At 44.7% G+C, this 17,096-nt stretch overlaps 1 non-coding gene across 1 annotated transcript; it reads right to left on the bottom strand.

Moving 5' to 3' along the window:
* Positions 1-13,537: 13,537 nt before the first annotated feature.
* On the bottom strand, positions 13,538-13,610 carry TRNAF-GAA. Its single transcript has one exon. It is a non-coding gene; the product is annotated as a tRNA-Phe (tRNA).
* Between the last annotated feature and the right edge of the window lie 3,486 nt (positions 13,611-17,096).

Here is a 17,096-nt window from a genome sequence, read left to right as displayed (position 1 = left end):
AGACAGTTCCCGGAGGAGCAACATAGAGCCTGAGCAGTGTGGGCAGGGAGAGCACACGCAGTGTCAGCGGGGGCAAGCCCAGTGTGGCTGAGGTACTGCAAGCACACGCCAGTGGTATTTGTTTGCAGCGTCCCTCCCTCCCTGCAGCGCGACTGAACAAGTGAGCCTAAAAAAGTGTCCACCACCACCCCTTTGCGTCAGGGCAGAAATTAGACACTGAAGAGACCAGCAAACAGAAGAAGCTAAAACAGAGGGAACTGCCCTGGAAGTGACAGGCGCAATAGATTAAAACCCTGTACTTAGTACTGACCTCATAGAAAGGGGCCTATAGATCTTGAGAAATATAAGCCGGACCAAGGAACTATCTGAAAATGAACTGACCCCACATTGCCCACAACAACACCAGAGAAAGTCCTAGATATATTTTTACTATTTTTACAATCATTCTTTTTTTTTTAATTTTAAGTCCTCTGTTACTCCTTTAATTTTCATTTTTATAACCTACTATTACTTTGCAAGAAAAAGACCCTATTTTTTAAAGCAAACTTCATATATATATATATATATATATATATATATCAGATCAGATCAGATCAATCGCTCAGTCGTGTCCAACTCTTTGCAACCCCGTGAATCGCAGCACGCCAGGCCTCCTTGTCCATCACCAACTCCCGGAGTTCACTCAGACTCACGTCCATCGAGTCAGTGATGCCATCCAGCCATCTCATCCTCTGTCGTCCCCTTCTCCTCCTGCCCCCAATCCCTCCCAGCATCAGAGTCTTTTCCAATGAGTCAACTCTTCACATGAGGTGGCCAAAGTACTGGAGTTTCAGCTTCAGCATCATTCCTTCCAAAGAAATTCCAGGGCTGATCTCCTTCAGAATGGACTGGTTGGATCTCCTTGCAGTCCAAGGGACTCTCAAGAGTCTTCTCCAACACCACAGTTCAAAAGCATCAATTCTTCGGCGCACAGCCTTCTTCACAGTCCAACTCTCACATCCATACATGACCACAGGAAAAACCATAGCCTTGACTAGACAAACCTTTGTTGGCAAAGTAATGTCTCTGCTTTTGAACATATTTTATGATTTTTGTGACTTTGTGTTGTTTTTTCTTTAATATTGTATTTTTGAAAATCCAACCTCTACTCTAGATTTTTAACCTTTGCTTTTTCGTATTTGTTATCAATTTTGTACCTTTAAGAACCCAATCTTCAGTACCCATTTTTACTTGGGAGCGAGATTACTGGCTTGACTGCTCTCTCCCGCTTTGGACTCTCCTTTTTCCCCACCAGGTCGCCTCTATTGCCTCTCTCCCCTTTCTCTTCTCTACCCAACTCTGTGAATCACTTTGTTCCAGACGGTGGAGAACACTTAGGGAACTGATTATTGGCTGGATCTGTCTCGCTCCTTTTTATTCCCCCCCTTATCCTCCTGGCCACCTCGGTCTCCTTCCTCCCTCTTCTCTTCTTTGTATAACTCCGTGAACATCTCTGAGCGGTCCAGACTGTGGAGCGCACATAAAGAAGTGATTACTGGCTAGCTTGCTCTCTCCTCTTTTGATTCCACCTCATCTCATTCGGGTCACCTCTAACTCCCTCCTCCCTCTTCTCTTCATGTAACTCTGTGAAGCTTTCTGGGTGTCCCTCACTGTGGAGAAACTTTTCATCTTTAACCTAGATGTTTTATCAATGGTGCTGTATAGATGGAGAAGCCTTGAGAATACTGTAAGAATAAGACTGAAAACCAGAAGCAGGAGGCTTAAGTCCAAATCCTGAGAACACCAGAGAACTCCTGACTCCAGGGAACATTAATCGACAGGAGCTCATCAAATGCCTCCATACCTACACTGAAGCCAAGCACCACCCAAGGGCCAACAAGTTCCAGAGCAAGGCATACCACGCAAATTCTCCAGCAACCCAGGAACACAGCCCTGAGCTTCAATATACAGGCTGCCTAACGTTACTCCAAACCTACTGACATCTCATAACTCATTACTGGACATTTCATTGCACTCCAGAGAGAAGAAATCCAGCTCCACCCACCAGAACATCGACACAAGCTTCCCTAACCAGGAAACCTTGACAAGCCACCCATACAACCCCACCCACAGTGAGGAAACTCCACAATAAAGAGAACTCCACAAACTGCCAGAATACAGAAAGGCCACCCCAAACTCAGCAATATAAACAAGATGAAGAGACAGAGGAATACCCAGCAGGTAAAGGAACAGGATAAATGCCCACCAAACCAAACAAAAGAGGAAGAGATAGGGAATCTACCTGATAAAGAATTCTGAATAATGATAGTGAAAATGATCCAAAACATTGAAATCAAAATGGAATCACAGATAAATAGCATGGAGACAAGGATTGAGAAGATGCAAGAAAGGTTTAACAAGGACCTGGAAGAAATAAAAAAGTCAATATATAATGAATAATGCAATAAACAAGATCAAAAACACTCTGGAGGCAACAAATAGTAGAATAATGGAGGCAGAAGATAGGATTAGTGAAGTAGAAGATAGAATGGTAGAAATAAACGAATCAGAGAGGAAAAAAGAAAAACGAATTAAAAGAAATGAGGACAATCTCAGAGACCTCCAGGACAATATTAAACACCCCAACATTCGAATCATAGGAGTCCCAGAAGAAGGCAAAAAGAAAGACCATAAGAAAATACTTGAGGAGATAATAGTTGAAAACTTTCCTAAAATGGGGAAGGAAATAATCACCCAAGTCCAAGAAACCCAGAGAGTCCCAAACAGGATAAACCCAAGGCAAAACACCCCAAGACACATATTAATCAAATTAACAAAGATCAAACACAAAGAACAAATATTAAAAGCAGAAAGGGAAAAACAACAAATAACACACAAAGGGGATTCCCATAAGGATAATAGCTGATCTTTCAATAGAAACTCTTGAACTCTTGCCAGGAGAGAATGGCAAGACATACTTAAAGTGATGAAAGAAAATAACCTACAGCCCAGTTTACTGTACCCAGCAAGGATCTCATTCAAATATGAAGGAGAAATCAAAAGCTTTACAGACAAGCAAAAGCTGAGAGAATTCAGCACCACCAAATCAGCTCTCCAACAAATGCTAAAGGATATTCTCTAGACAGGAAACACAAAAAGGGTGTATAAACTCAAACCCAAAACAATAAAGTAAATGGCAACCGGATCATCCTTATCAATAATTACCTTAAATGTAAATGGGTTGAATACCCCAACCAAAAGGCAAAGACTGGCTGAATGGATACAAAAACAAGACCCCTATATATGTTGTGTACAAGAGACCCACCTCAAAACAGGGGACACATACAGATGAAAGTGAAGGGCTGGAAAAAGATATTCCACACAAATAGAGACCAAAAGAAAGCAGGAGTAGCAATACTCATATCAGATAAAATAGACTTTAAAACAAAGTCTGTGAAAAGAGACAAAGAAGGACACTACATAATGATCAAAGGATCAATCCAAGAAGAAGATATAACAATTATAAATATATATGCACCCAACATAGGAGCACTGCAATATGTAAGACAAATACTAACAAGTATGAAAAGGGAAACTAACAATAACACAATAATAGCGGGAGACTTTAATACCCCACTCACACCTATGGATAGATCAACTAAACAGAAAATTAACAAGGAAACACAAACTTTAAATGATACAATAGACCAGTTAGACCTAATTGATATCTGTAGGACATTTCACCCCAAAACAATGAATTTCACATTTTTCTTAAGTGCATATGGAACCTTATCCAGGATAGATCACATCCTGGGCCATAAATCTAGCCTTGGTAAATTCAAAAAAAATGAAATCATTCCAAGCATCTTTTCTGACCACAATGCAGTAAGATTAGATCTCAATTATAGGAGAAAAACTATTAAAAATTCCAACATATGGAGGCTGAACAACACGCTGCTGAATAACCAACAAATCACAGAAGAAATCAAAAGGGAAATAAAAATATGCATAAAAACGAATGAAAATGAAAACACAACAACCCAAAACCTGTGGGACACTGTAAAAGCAGTGCTAACAGGAAATTCATAGCAATACAGGCATACCTCAAGAAACAAGAAAAAAGTCAAATAAATAACCTAACTCTACACCTAAATCAACTAGAAAAGGAAGAAATGAAGAACCCCAGGGTTAGTAGAAGGAAATAAATCTTAAAAATTAGGGCAGAAATAAACGCAAAAGAAACAAAAGAGACCATAGCAAAAATTAACAAAGCCAAAAGCTGGTTCTTTGAAAGGATAAATAAAATTAACAAACCATTAGCCAGACTCATCAAGAAACAAAGGGAGAAAAATCAAATCAATAAAATTAGAAATGAAAACGGAGAGATCACAACAGACAACACAGAAATACAAAGGATCATAAGAGACTACTATCAGCAATTATATGCCAATAAAATTGACAAATTGGAAAAAATGGACAAATTCTTAGAAAAGTACAACTTTCCAAAACTGAACCAGGAAGAAACAGAAAATCTTAACAGGCCCATCACAAGCATGGAAATTGAAACTGTAATCTGAAATCTTCCAGCAAACAAAAGCCCAGGTCCAGACAGCTTCACAGCTGAATTCTGCCAAAAATTTAGAGAAGAGCTAACACCTATACTACTCAAACTCTTCCAGAAAATTGCAGAGGAAAGTAAACTTCCAAACTCATTCTATGAGGCCACCATCACCCTAATACCAAAACCTGACAAAGATGCCACAAAAAAAGAAAACTACAGGCCAATATCACTGATGAACATAGATGCAAAAATCCTTAACAAAATTCTAGCAATCAGAATCCAACAACACATGAAAAAGATCATACACCATGACCAAGTGGGCTTTATCCCAGGGATGCAAGGATTCTTCAATATCTGCAAATCAATCAGTGAAATACACCACATTAACAAATTGAAAAATAAAAGCCATATGATTATCTCAATAGATGCAGAGAAAGCCTTTGACAAAATTCAACATCCATTTATGATAAAAACTCTCCAGAAAACAGGAATAGAAGGAACATACCTCAACATAATAAAAGCTATATATAACAAACCCACAGCAAACATTATCATCAATGGTGAAAAATTGAAAGCATTTCCCCTAAAGTCAGGAACAAGACAAGGGTGCCCACTTTCACCACTACTATTCAACATAGTTTTGGAAGTTTTGGCCACAGCAATCAGAGCAGAAAAAGAAATAAAAGGAACCCACATTGGAAAAGAAGAAGTAAAACTCTCACTGTTTGCAGATGACATGATCCTCTACATAGAAAACCCTAAAGACTCCACCAGCAAATTACTAGAGCTAATCAATGAATATAGTAAAGTTGCAGGATATAAAATCAACACACAGAAATCCCTTGCATTCCCATACACTAATAATGAGAAAATAGAAAGAGAAATTAAGGAAACAATTCCATTCACCATTGCAACGGAAAGAATAAAATACTTAGGAATATACCTACCTAAAGAAACTAAAGACCTATATATAGAAAACTATAAAACACTGGTGAAAGAAATCAAAGAGGACACTAATAGATGGAGAAATATACCATGTTCATGGATTGGAAGAATCAATATAGTGAAAATGAGTATACTACCCAAAGCAATCTACAGATTCAATGCAACCCCTATCAAGCTACCAATGGTATTTTTCACAGAACTAGAACAAATAATTTCACAATTTGTATGGAAAAACAAAAAACCTCGAATAGCCAAAGCAATCTTGAGAAAGAAGAATGGAACTGAAGGAATCAACTTGCCTGACTTCAGGCTCTACTACAAAGCCACAGTCATTAAGACAGTATGGTACTGGCACAAAGACAGAAATATAGATCAATGGAACAAAACAGAAAGCCCAGAGATAAATCCACACACCTATGGACACCTAATCTTCGACAAAGGAGGCAAGAATATACAATGGAGAAAAGACAATCTCTTTAACAAGTGGTGCTGGGAAAACTGGTCAACCACTTGTAAAAAAATGAAACTAGAACACTTGCTAAAATAAACTCAAAATGGATTAAATATCTAAACGTAGGACCAGAAACTATAAAACTCCTAGAGGAGAACATAGGCAAAACACTCTCCGACATAAATCATGCAGGATCCTCTATGACCCACCTCCCAGAATATTGGAAATAAAAGCAAAAATAAACAAATGGGACCTAATTAAACTTAAAAGCTTTTGCACAACAAAGGAAACTATAAGCAAGGTGAAAAGACAGCCTTCAGAATGGGAGAAAATAATAGAAAATGAAGCAACTGACAAGCAACTAATCTCAAAAATATACAAGCAACTCCTGCAGCTCAATTCCAGAAAAATAAACTACCCAATAAAAAATGGGCCAAAGAACTACACATTTCTCCAAAGAAGACATCAAATCAGATCAGATCAGATCAGTCGCTCAGTCGTGTCCAACTCTTTGTGACCCCATGAATCGCAGCACGCCAGGCCTCCCTGTCCATCACCAAATCCCGGAGTTCACTCAAACTCACGTCTATCGAGTCAGTGATGCCATCCAGCCATCTTATCCTGTCGTCCCCTTCTCCTCCCACCCCCAATCCCTCCCAGCATCAGAGTCTTTTCCAATGAGTCAACTCTTCACATGAGGTGGCCAAAGTACTGGAGTTTCAGCTTTAGCATCATTCCTTCCAAAGAAATTCCAGGGCTGATCTCCTTCAGAATGGACTGGTTGGATCTCCTTGCAGTCCAACAGGCTCTCAAGAGTCTTCTCCAACACCACAGTTCAAAAGCATGAATTCTGTGGTGCTCAGCTTTCTTTACAGTCCAACTCTCACATCTATACATGACCACAGGAAAAACCATAGCCTTGACTAGACGAACCTTTGTTGGCAAAGTAATGTCTCTGCTTTTGAACGTGCTATCTAGGTTGGTCATAAATTTCCTTCCAAGGAGTAAGCATCTAAAGAAGACATACAGATGGCTAACAAACACATGAAAAGATGCTCAACATCACTCATTATCAGAGAAATGCAAATCAAAACCACAATGATGTACCATTTCACGCCAGTCAGAATGGCTGCGATCCAAAAGTCTACAAGCAATAAATGCTGGAGAGGGTGTGGAGAAAAGGGAACCCTCTTACACTGTTGGTGGGAATGCAAACTAGTACAGCCACTATGGAGAACAGTGTGGAGATTCCTTAAAAAACTATAAATAGAACTGCCTTATGACCCAGCAATCCCACTGCTGGGCATACACACTGAGGAAACCAGAATTGAAAGAGACACGTGTACCCCAATGTTCATCGCAGCACTGTTTATAATAGCCCGGACATGGAAGCAACCTAGATGTCCATCAGCAGATGAATGGATAAGAAAGCTGTGGTACATATACACAATGGAGTATTACTCAGCCATTAAAAGAATACATTTGAATAAGTTCTAATGAGGTGGATGAAACTGGAGCCTATTATACAGAGTGAAGTAAGCCAGAAAGAAAAACATCAATACAGTATACTAACGGATATATATGGAATTTAGAAAGATGGTAATGATAACCCTGTATGCGAGACAGCAAAAGAGACACAGATGTATAGAACAGTCTTTTGGACTCTGTGGGAGAGGGAGAGGGTGGGATGATTTGGAACAATGGCATTGAAACATATATAATATCATATAAGAAATGAATCGCCAGTCCAGGTTCCATGCAGGATACAGGATTCTTGGGGCTGGTGCACTGGGATGACCCAGAGGGATGGTACGGGGAGGGAGGTGGGAGGGGTTTCCGGATGGGGAACACGTGTACACCCATGGCGGATTCATGTCAATGTATGGCAAAACCAATACAATATTGTAAAGTAATTAGCCTCCAATTAAAATAAATAAATTTAAATTTAAAAAGTATATATGTATTAAGACATTATTGGATGAATAAGAAATTTGGAATACAAAAAAAAAAATTATCTGCCCTAAAGGGCTTTTAAAACTTTTACATATTTTTGTTTGGTTATAAAAATAATAAATGACAGCAAAATAGACACAGATGTATAGAACAGTCTTTTGGACTCTGTGGGAGAGGGTGAGGGTGGGATGATATGGGAGAATGACATTGAAACATGTAAATTATCACATGTGAAACCAATTGCCAGTCCAGGTTCGATGCATGATACAGGATGCTCAAGGCTGGTGCACTGGGATGACCCAGAGGGGTGGGATGGGGAGGGAGGTGGGAGGGGGTTCAGAATGGGGAACTCATGTACACCCATGGCAGATTCATGTCACTGTATGGCAAAACCAATACAATATTGTAAAGTAAATAAATAAATAAAACTGAAAAACAAACAAAAAACAATAGCAAATAAAATTTTTAAAAAAGAAAAAAATGCTTAACCTCTAATCAAAGAAACCTATTTTAAATCAGTGATGCTGTTTACCTAGTGATGCTCAGATAGGCAAAGCTTTAGAATGATATGATCTGTGGTGGCAAGGCTGTGAGGGAACAGGCACCCATACATCACCAGAACCCAACAGTCAAGAGGGGTGTAGCCTTCAACCCAGCAGTTCTAAGAATTTCTTTGAAGAAAATGGTGTACAAAAAATTACACACATTGGCAGTTATATTCGGGCTTCCCAGGTGGTGGTACAGAACCCGCCTGCCAATGCAGGAGACTTGACAAGAGACCCAGGTTCACTCCCTGGGTTGGGAAGTTCCCCTGGAGAAGGAAATGGCAACCCACTCCAGTATTCTTACCTGGAGAATCCCATGGACAGAGGAACCTGGTGTGCTATAGTCCATGGGGTTGACTGAAGTGACGTAGCATGCACGCATGCAGTTGTATTCAACACCTGTTATCCTTAACAATAGACTTGATTTTCATCAAAAGGAGATCAGGAAGTTCCTCATGGGTCTAGTGCTTAGGATTTGGTGCTTTCACTGCCATGGCTCAAGTTCAATCCCTGGTCAGGGAACTAAGATCAAACAAGCTGCCTGGCCAGTACTTTTTCTTTTTATTAAAAAGTTTTGAAAAATGAGACTAAATATAGACTTCAATATGAAGGAGAATGCAGCTGTTAAAAATGATAAACAATGACACAAGAGGTTTACCTTTGCATGAAATAAGTTAAAAGAGAAAAGTCAGTTATACGTTGTGATTCCAACTGGAATCTGTAAATTCACACTTGGTTTAAACACAGCATCGATGCCATTCCCAGAACCACCCTCCCGGGCTGTTTAAATGCTCACGATGAGCTTGAGTGATGAGGGTGGTGGTAGGAAGAGTTGGCCCTGGATGGAACTTGAATCCCTGACCCCTCAGAGCACTTCAGCCTGGCTCCTCCAAGCAGCAACAAAATTGAGAAGTGTTACTTCACACTAACCCTGAAGAGCACAGCCCATAGGCCCTGTACAAGCCAGGAGGTTGGACAGGACAGGTCATTCCTAGTCACAGGGGGTAAACAGTCTAGCTAAGGGGAGCTCCTTAACCAACTTCCACAGCAAGTGTCTGTGTCTTCCTGCCTGAGCGCTCTATTCTGCTGGAAAAGCCTGAGGCAGCTGCTTCCCTCAGCCCCTCCTTATCTTGGACTATCAGCTTGTCCTCATATAGGGGAGGAAAAAAATATTAGGTAAGCATTAAGTTTGGGGCAGCAGGAGGAGAAATTCTAGCAGTTAATGGCACTCAGTAAATGTTGCCGTTTTGGCTTCCCAGGTGATGGTAGTGGTTAAGAACCCACCTGCCAATGCAGCAGACCTAAAGAGACGCAGGTTCAATCCCTGAGTTGGAAAGATCCCTTGGAAGATGGCATGACAACCCACTCCAGTATTTTTATCTGGAGAATTCCACGGACAGAAAAGCCTAGTAGGCTACAGTTCATAGGGTCGCACAGAGTTGCGACCTAGCATACACACAATATTCTAAGGATTCTTATTTACTAATTCATTTTATCCAACACCCCCATGGGGATAGGTATTATTCCCATTTTACAGATAGGAAACTGAGGCCCTGAAGAGTTCAATAACTCAACATTACCCAGCTAGTAAGAGGCAGAGTCACACAACTCAAACATCCTGGCTTGTATTCCTCCTCCCAGATTGTCCAGCTGCCAGAAACTGAACCCTACCCACTCTGCCTAGGTTGGGTTAGGTACCCAGCCTTCCTTTCCCATTTTAGAACCTCTACATGGCAGCAAAGGCCTTTCTACACTGACAAATTAGTGATGAAGGCCTGCATCATATATGAGCAGATGAAGGTCAGCACCACACCAGCACCTGCACTGACCTGTCCAATGGCATGGCCACTGGGGTACCTGGAAGCATCAGGGTCAATGGACTGCTATTTAGCCTGTGCCGACCATCCCTGTGTGGACCAGTCTTGGGGACCAAGGGAGGGGGGAGGGCAGCAGGCGATGAGAGAAGTAGCCAGCATCCTCCATGGGATGGAAGGCTCAGAGAAGGGCTGGGAGGAGCTTGTTTAAGTCTAGTTCTTTAGGCCCTGGAAACTCTGGGTTCCCTCATCAACAATGGCAGCCAAGCAGCACACATTGCAGACACCAGGTCAGAACTCCCATATCTGAGGGAAGGTGACAAGCCTTCACAGGGCCATTAGCCCTGCCATTCCCCATACCCAGCTAGGGCTGCTCTTTGACTCTGCAAAGAATTGACTTCCCCCACCTTCTTTCATTCTGCTTATTTTACCTGGGAATGCTGTCTTTCCTTGCGGGGAGGCAAAGTCTCCCCAGTTCAGTCCTGGGAGACAGTGGAGTCTACCGCATAATGTGTGTTAGTCACTTAGTCATGACCAACTCTTTGGGACCCCGTGGACTGTAGCCCGCCAGGTTCCTCTGTCCATGAAATGTGTTGTAGTTGTTTAGTCACCTCAGTCGTGTCCAACTTTTTGAGATCCCATGTACTGTAGCCAGGCTCCTCTATCTATGGGATTTCCCAGGCAAGAATACTGGAGTGGGTTGCCATTTCCTCCTCCAGGGGATCTTCCCCACCCAAGGACTGAACTGGTCTCTTACGTCTCCTGCATTGGCAGGCAGGTTCTTTGACCACTGAGCCACCACCCCACAATAGAGGCCTCAATTCTGAGAAGACGGAGCTGACTCCAAGGACCAAGTGTCTTAAGACAAGAAGATTCTGTCAGTCATCACCAGTAGCTTTTCCATACCTGCCTTCACTAGGCTGAAACAAGGGTCTACTCAGCCTGTTCACCCTCCTTTGCCTTCTTGGAGCTTCTGGACTTGGTCTGGCTCAGGCCCACGAAGACATGAACCCCTCAGACCAGGGCAACAGCAAGAGAACTACCCAGAGGAGAGGGCTTGGGTTATAGTTCCAGGTGGAACCTGCCAGACAGAGGGTCTGAAGGATGGAGGGCTGGGCGAGGACCCCTCCCATCCTCTCCCCCACCCCAGATCTTTGTAATCACAGTGGGCAGAGCTGAAGCTGAGATTCAGATGAGGTGGACCATGACTACCTTTGTTTAGTTCCCCAGTGAATGCAGTTAAACCATCTCCTGCCCTCACTACAGCCAGAACTTCTCCATTTTATTGGCACACCCTGGGGGCCTGAGGCCTGAAGGGCTGACCCAAAGGCCTGGTACCCTAGGGCCCAAGCGTGGAGTCCTGCCTGGAGGAATCCTCAAAGCCCAGGGACCTGCAGAGCTCCCCATGCTCTGGGCTTGGCAGTGTCACTGGGGTGACCTGAGAATCACGGCCGTCCTGCTCACCATGTGACCCAGAAGCCAGGAACAGGCCTGCAGATGGGAAAACAAAGAACCCCCCATCCTGTCCCCCACCCCAGACTCACCCGCAATCCCTGATCTACATGTACTTGAGGTCTCCAGGGGAGGCAGGCAGAGATGCTGCAGAGGAAGTAAACCTGGTGGGATGAGAATAAGGTCCAGGCATGGGGCTGGCTCAGAGCCACAGGCAGGAAGCAGTGAGGTAGGAACATGGGATCTGGGACCCAGCCCAGGTCCACAGTGCTGCTGGCCGGGCAGACGGGGAAAGATCTGGGCACAATGACCAGCCCCAGTCCCACGAGGTACAGAGCCACGTGTGCTGCTTACACATTTGGAGTCCAGGCCTTCCTCCTTCTGGATGGCTCATGTCTACAGTAGAGGACTGGGCAGGCAGGAAACACTACACGTGGTAGCACCCTGGCTCAGCCTGCAGGGTCCCCCCTGGGAGGGTTGATTTTCTTTCTTTGCTTGGTGTTGACCAACATCAGGAGAGCTGATAATTGGTGCCCTCTTTTTCTGGGTCTTGATGACCAATGACTGAAGGTAAGGTAAGAGGTTACCACTGCTTCCAGAAACACAAGGCCATGGGCAGCACCCAAAAGGAGTAGGAGCAGGAGAAACTGACCTGAACCAACCTTCAGCTTCCTAGGCTTCCCTCGTGGCTCAGGAGGTAAAGAATCTGCCTGCAAAGAGGGATACCTGGCTTCCATCCTTGGGTCAGGAAGATCCCCTGGAGGAGGGCATGGCTATCCGCTCCACTATTCTTGCCTGGAGAATTCCACTGACAGAGGAGCCTGCAGGGCTACAGTCCACGGGGGTCCAAGAGTCAGAAGTAACTTAGCAATTAACAACACAGCCCTTAGCAGCCCATCCAACAGGTACCCCTTCATCCAACAGGTTAGGATTTCTTGGCTCAGGAAGAAGTACACAGCAGAGCTGATTATTAAGCCACCCTCCCAGGTGCTAACCAGTGATGAAATGGCTTCCCTGATGGTCCAGTGATTAAGAATCCATCTGCCAATGCAGAAGACACAAGTTTGATGCCTGGTCTATGAAAATCCCAGCACACCAGTCATCCACCATAACCACTGAAGCCCACACGCCTAAAGCCCATGCTCCACAAGAGAAGTCATCGCGATGAGAAGCCTGCCCACCACAACTAGAGAGGAGCCCCCACTCGCGGCAACTAGAGAAAACCTACATGAAGCAATGAAGACCCATCACAGCCAAAAATAAATACATAAATCTTAATAAAATAAAATATACAGGAATCAGTCTTTATTAATGTGAAAGATGTATCTTGTTTGGTAGAACAAATGTTAAACAGTAGTATGTGTCCTATGGTGCCATTTGTAGATTATGTTGAAAAACCTAAACATACCCTTGTTCTTTTTGTTCAGTTGCTAAGTCATACCCGACTCTTTGTGACCCCATGGACTGCAGCATGCCAGGTTTCCCTGTTCTTCACTGTCTCCTGGAGTTTTCTCAAACTCATGTCCATTGAGTCAGTGATGCCATCCAACCATCTAATCCTCTGTCACCCACTTCTCCTCTTGTCCTCAATCTTTCCCAGCATCAGGGTCTTTTCCAATGAGTTGGTTCTTCGCATCAGGTGGTCAAAATATTGGAGCTTCAGCTTTAGCAACAGTCCTTCCAATGAATATTCAGGGTTGATTTCCTTTAGAATTGACAGGTTTGATCTCCTTGCTATTCAAGGGACTCTCAAGCGTCTTCTCCAACACCACATTTCAAAAGCATCAATTCTTTGGCATGCAATAAAACTGCCATTGGTGGTGACACCTAAAACCATTGCCGAAACCCGGGATTGAACCAGGGACCTTTAGATCTTCAGTCTAACGCTCTCCCAACTGAGCTATTTCGGCTACTTCTAAATATACCCTTAATGTATCTATATTTACCTTCCAAAGAAGTTATGTGATAAAAATTCAAAGCAGAATTATGCTCTACTCATCATTTCTAGACTCAGAAATGAGGCCATTCTAGGGCACCATGCCCGGCTCAGATTAGGTTGATTCGGCATTTCCCTCCCTCCCTCTGGAGTGGTTTGCAGGTCGGGGCTCACTGCCCTCCACAGCACTCAGGAAGATCAAGCCCCATCTGGGGACCTCCAGTCCCTCTGTTGACTGGAGAGATTAGATGACAAGTTATCCCCACTTAGCAGATACGAGCAGACAAGAGGGAGACCTGCTTCTGACCGGTAGGTACCAGTGGGTACAGGATGACTCTCTGGGAGCCAGGGTCCAGGAGAACAAAGGTGGTAACAGTGAAGCACTGGTAATGAGACAAAGGGCAGCACTGCCCTCCCATCACCACCATTTGAGTCCTGAGCTGTCACCGAAAGGACACTTGGAAAAGAGAAGTCAAGGAAGTGGAAGGGTGGGGAGGCAGCCTGAGGCTCTCCAGCATCGCTACCACTCCCCTGCCAAAATGGCCACTGAGGCTGCTGGAATTGGTGCTGGGAATGGCCCAGCACTGGTGCCCAGGACTGCCCCATGGGAGGGTGTTGCCCAGCTGTCTCTTCCTACAGGTGGGTGGCACCCAGCTCATCCAGCAGAACCAGCTAGTGTCCCCACATCTTCCATGTGGGAGTCTGCAGTCCAGGTGTGATCAAGTTTGGGATGGATCAGAGTGACCATCAGGCAACACAGCTTCTAGGACTTCCCTGGTGGTCCAGAGGCTAAGACTCCATGTTCACAGCACAGGGGGCCTGGGTTCGATCCCTGGTCAGGGAACTAGATCCCATATGCCACAACCAAGAGTTAGCATGCTGTTTTACACATTGAATTATACCAACCATACACATTTTATTCATTTGTGGAAATGTCAGATTGCTTTCAGTTTCACACTGAAGTTCTGTCCTCCAATAAATGGGTTCATTTCCTTCCAAAAAAATAAAAGATTCAGAGTATTGCAATGAAGATCGAAGATCCTGTGTACTGCAACTAAGACCTGGTGCAGCCAAATAAAAAGAAAAAACTCCACAGCTTCTATGAACACCCTCAGGTGGGGGCACCCATCTTGCAGGAGCTGGGGGACAGCAGGGGAGCAGCATCCAGGCAGAGGAGGAGTGGGTGCCCAGGAGTTAGTCCCCCTCACCCCCTAGCTCTCTGAGTGGTCTTGAGCTCCAATGTGTCCCTGGTCCCTGAGGGTCCTCTCCAACCTGACACTGGTTCCCAGCTGTGGGGTCTCCCCCAGCACATGGCAGCCTTTGTAATCAATAGAGAAGACCGTGGGGCCCCTGGAGCTTGGCAGTCAGAGCAGACAGAGCAGAACAGACAGAGCAGTTGTTCACCTCAAATTGGTTCCCAACTTCATCTGGAATGGGGGGAGGGGAAAGAGGGATGGAGGGATGAGTCACGGATGAAGAGTGAAGCCAGAGGCCACTGGGCTCTGCTAAGAAGACTCCACTCTTAGGAGAAGTACCTCACAGAGGTCTCCTGGGGATTAAGGTCATTAATACCGCCGATGACAAACACGAATGGACAACTGAATAACGTGGCCTCCTGCCTGGGAGCCTGACACAGAAAAAGGCCTTTGGTAAGAGCTAAGGAAATGGACTTTAGTTATAACAATGTGTCAACATTGGTTCATTAATTGTAATAAATGTGCCTTCCTAATGTGAGATGTTAATCATAGAGGAAGCCAAGAATGGGATATACAGGAACTCTCTGTGCTGTCCTTTTGGGTTTTCTGAAAATCTAGGACAGTTCTAAGAAAGTCCGGTAACAACAACAAGCCCGGTTCACAGACTAGGCTGCTTCCCATTCACTGGACACAGTCCCAGGGCCCCTTGAATTAGCTCATTACCGGCCATCCGCCCCATCCTCCAAGGGAGGGGCTGTCACCCTCCTCATCGCCTAGAAGCCTTAGTGGAGGGCCTAGCGGAGTCCAGCTCAGCGAGTGTTAGTCCACATCGGTCCCTCATATTAATGATTCACAGCAGCAGGAAGGATGCATGGCTGGGCAGTTAGAGTATGATTGCAGTCCAGCCCCACCACTTTCACACTGTGACTGGGGACACATCATCTTTCCAAGCTTCTGTTTCCAGTTTGTGAATTGGGGCTGGTGGGCTTCCAAGGTGGCTCAGCAGTAAAGAATCCACTTGCCAATGCAGAAGACACAAGAGACTTGGGTTTGATCCCTGGGTCAGGAAGATCCCCCGGAGTAGGAAATGGCAACTCACTCCAGTATTCTTGCCTGGAAAGCTCCAGGGACAGAGGAGCCTGGCAGGCTACAGTCCAGGGGGTCACAAAGATTCAGACACGACTGAGCAAACACACACACACACACACACACACACACAATGCTTACCTCGCAGGGTGGACAAGAGACTGAGAGAGACAAATACTGGGGGTGATAAGTCATTTGTAGTAATGACTGAATGCTTGGCAATGATTAACTTTTCCTGCAACCTGTGCTCAGGGGAACCTCGGTGGCTTAAGGGCCCTGGCAGCAGAGCAGGTAGAGGCTGTGAACCCAGAGGTGGGGTGTTGGTTGGGGTGGGTCTGAGGGCGTGTTTCTGGAGGACAGGTTGCCTGAGCATTGCTGGGGAGCCGGTGGATGCCGGGAGTGCTGTGGGGGCTACTGTGTTGAGGGAGATGGAATTTCAGGGGCAGGGCATAGAGAACTGGGAGAACAGTGGGATCAGGCTGGCTGGGAATGGGGGCAGAGGTGGCTGGAGTGGTGGTGGGAAGGGGCTACTGAGCTGAATTTTTCCTGGGACAGTAGAGTTTTTCAACTTCCTATTTTGAAATATTTTCCCCCTGTTTGGGAAAAACATCTTAGGCACTTGTTTGGAAATCGGCCATTTTTAGAAGATGGCTGCTCACGTCTACCAATCCTGGATGGCAGCTGTAACATCTGCAGTCTCCTTCCAGCCCTGCTTGCTTCAGACAGGCCTCCGCAGTCCAAACAGGCTCTGGCCATTCAGACGGGCCCCCACAGTCCAAACGGGCTCTAGCCAGTTTATCCAGTGGACATTTCCCTGGTGGCTCAGTGGTAAAGAATCTGCTTGCTAGCACAGGAGACATAGGAGACACAGGTTAGATCCTTGGGTTGGGAAGATCCCCTGGGTTGGGAAGATCCCCTGGAGGAAGGCATGGCAACCCACTCAATTATCCTTCCCTGGGAAATCCCATGGACAGAGGACCCTGGGGGACTATACAGTCCATGGGGTCACCCAGTTGGACATAATTTAGTGACTGAAAACAACAATAAATCTATCCTGCTACTGTTCATTCAGAATTCAGTGGTTTTTGTATACTGACAACTTTCCTGGGTTTGTCTCAAGTCTCAAGTCAAGGGGAGGTTCTATCAGCAACCGAGGACTTCTATTCAGTCCTGAATGG

This window comes from Bubalus bubalis, chromosome 5, assembly GCF_019923935.1.
Source record: "Bubalus bubalis isolate 160015118507 breed Murrah chromosome 5, NDDB_SH_1, whole genome shotgun sequence".
Classification (NCBI taxonomy): domain Eukaryota; kingdom Metazoa; phylum Chordata; class Mammalia; order Artiodactyla; family Bovidae; genus Bubalus; species Bubalus bubalis.
The sequence above is the reverse complement of the archived record's forward strand: the minus strand, read 5'-3'. Positions and strand labels throughout refer to the sequence as shown.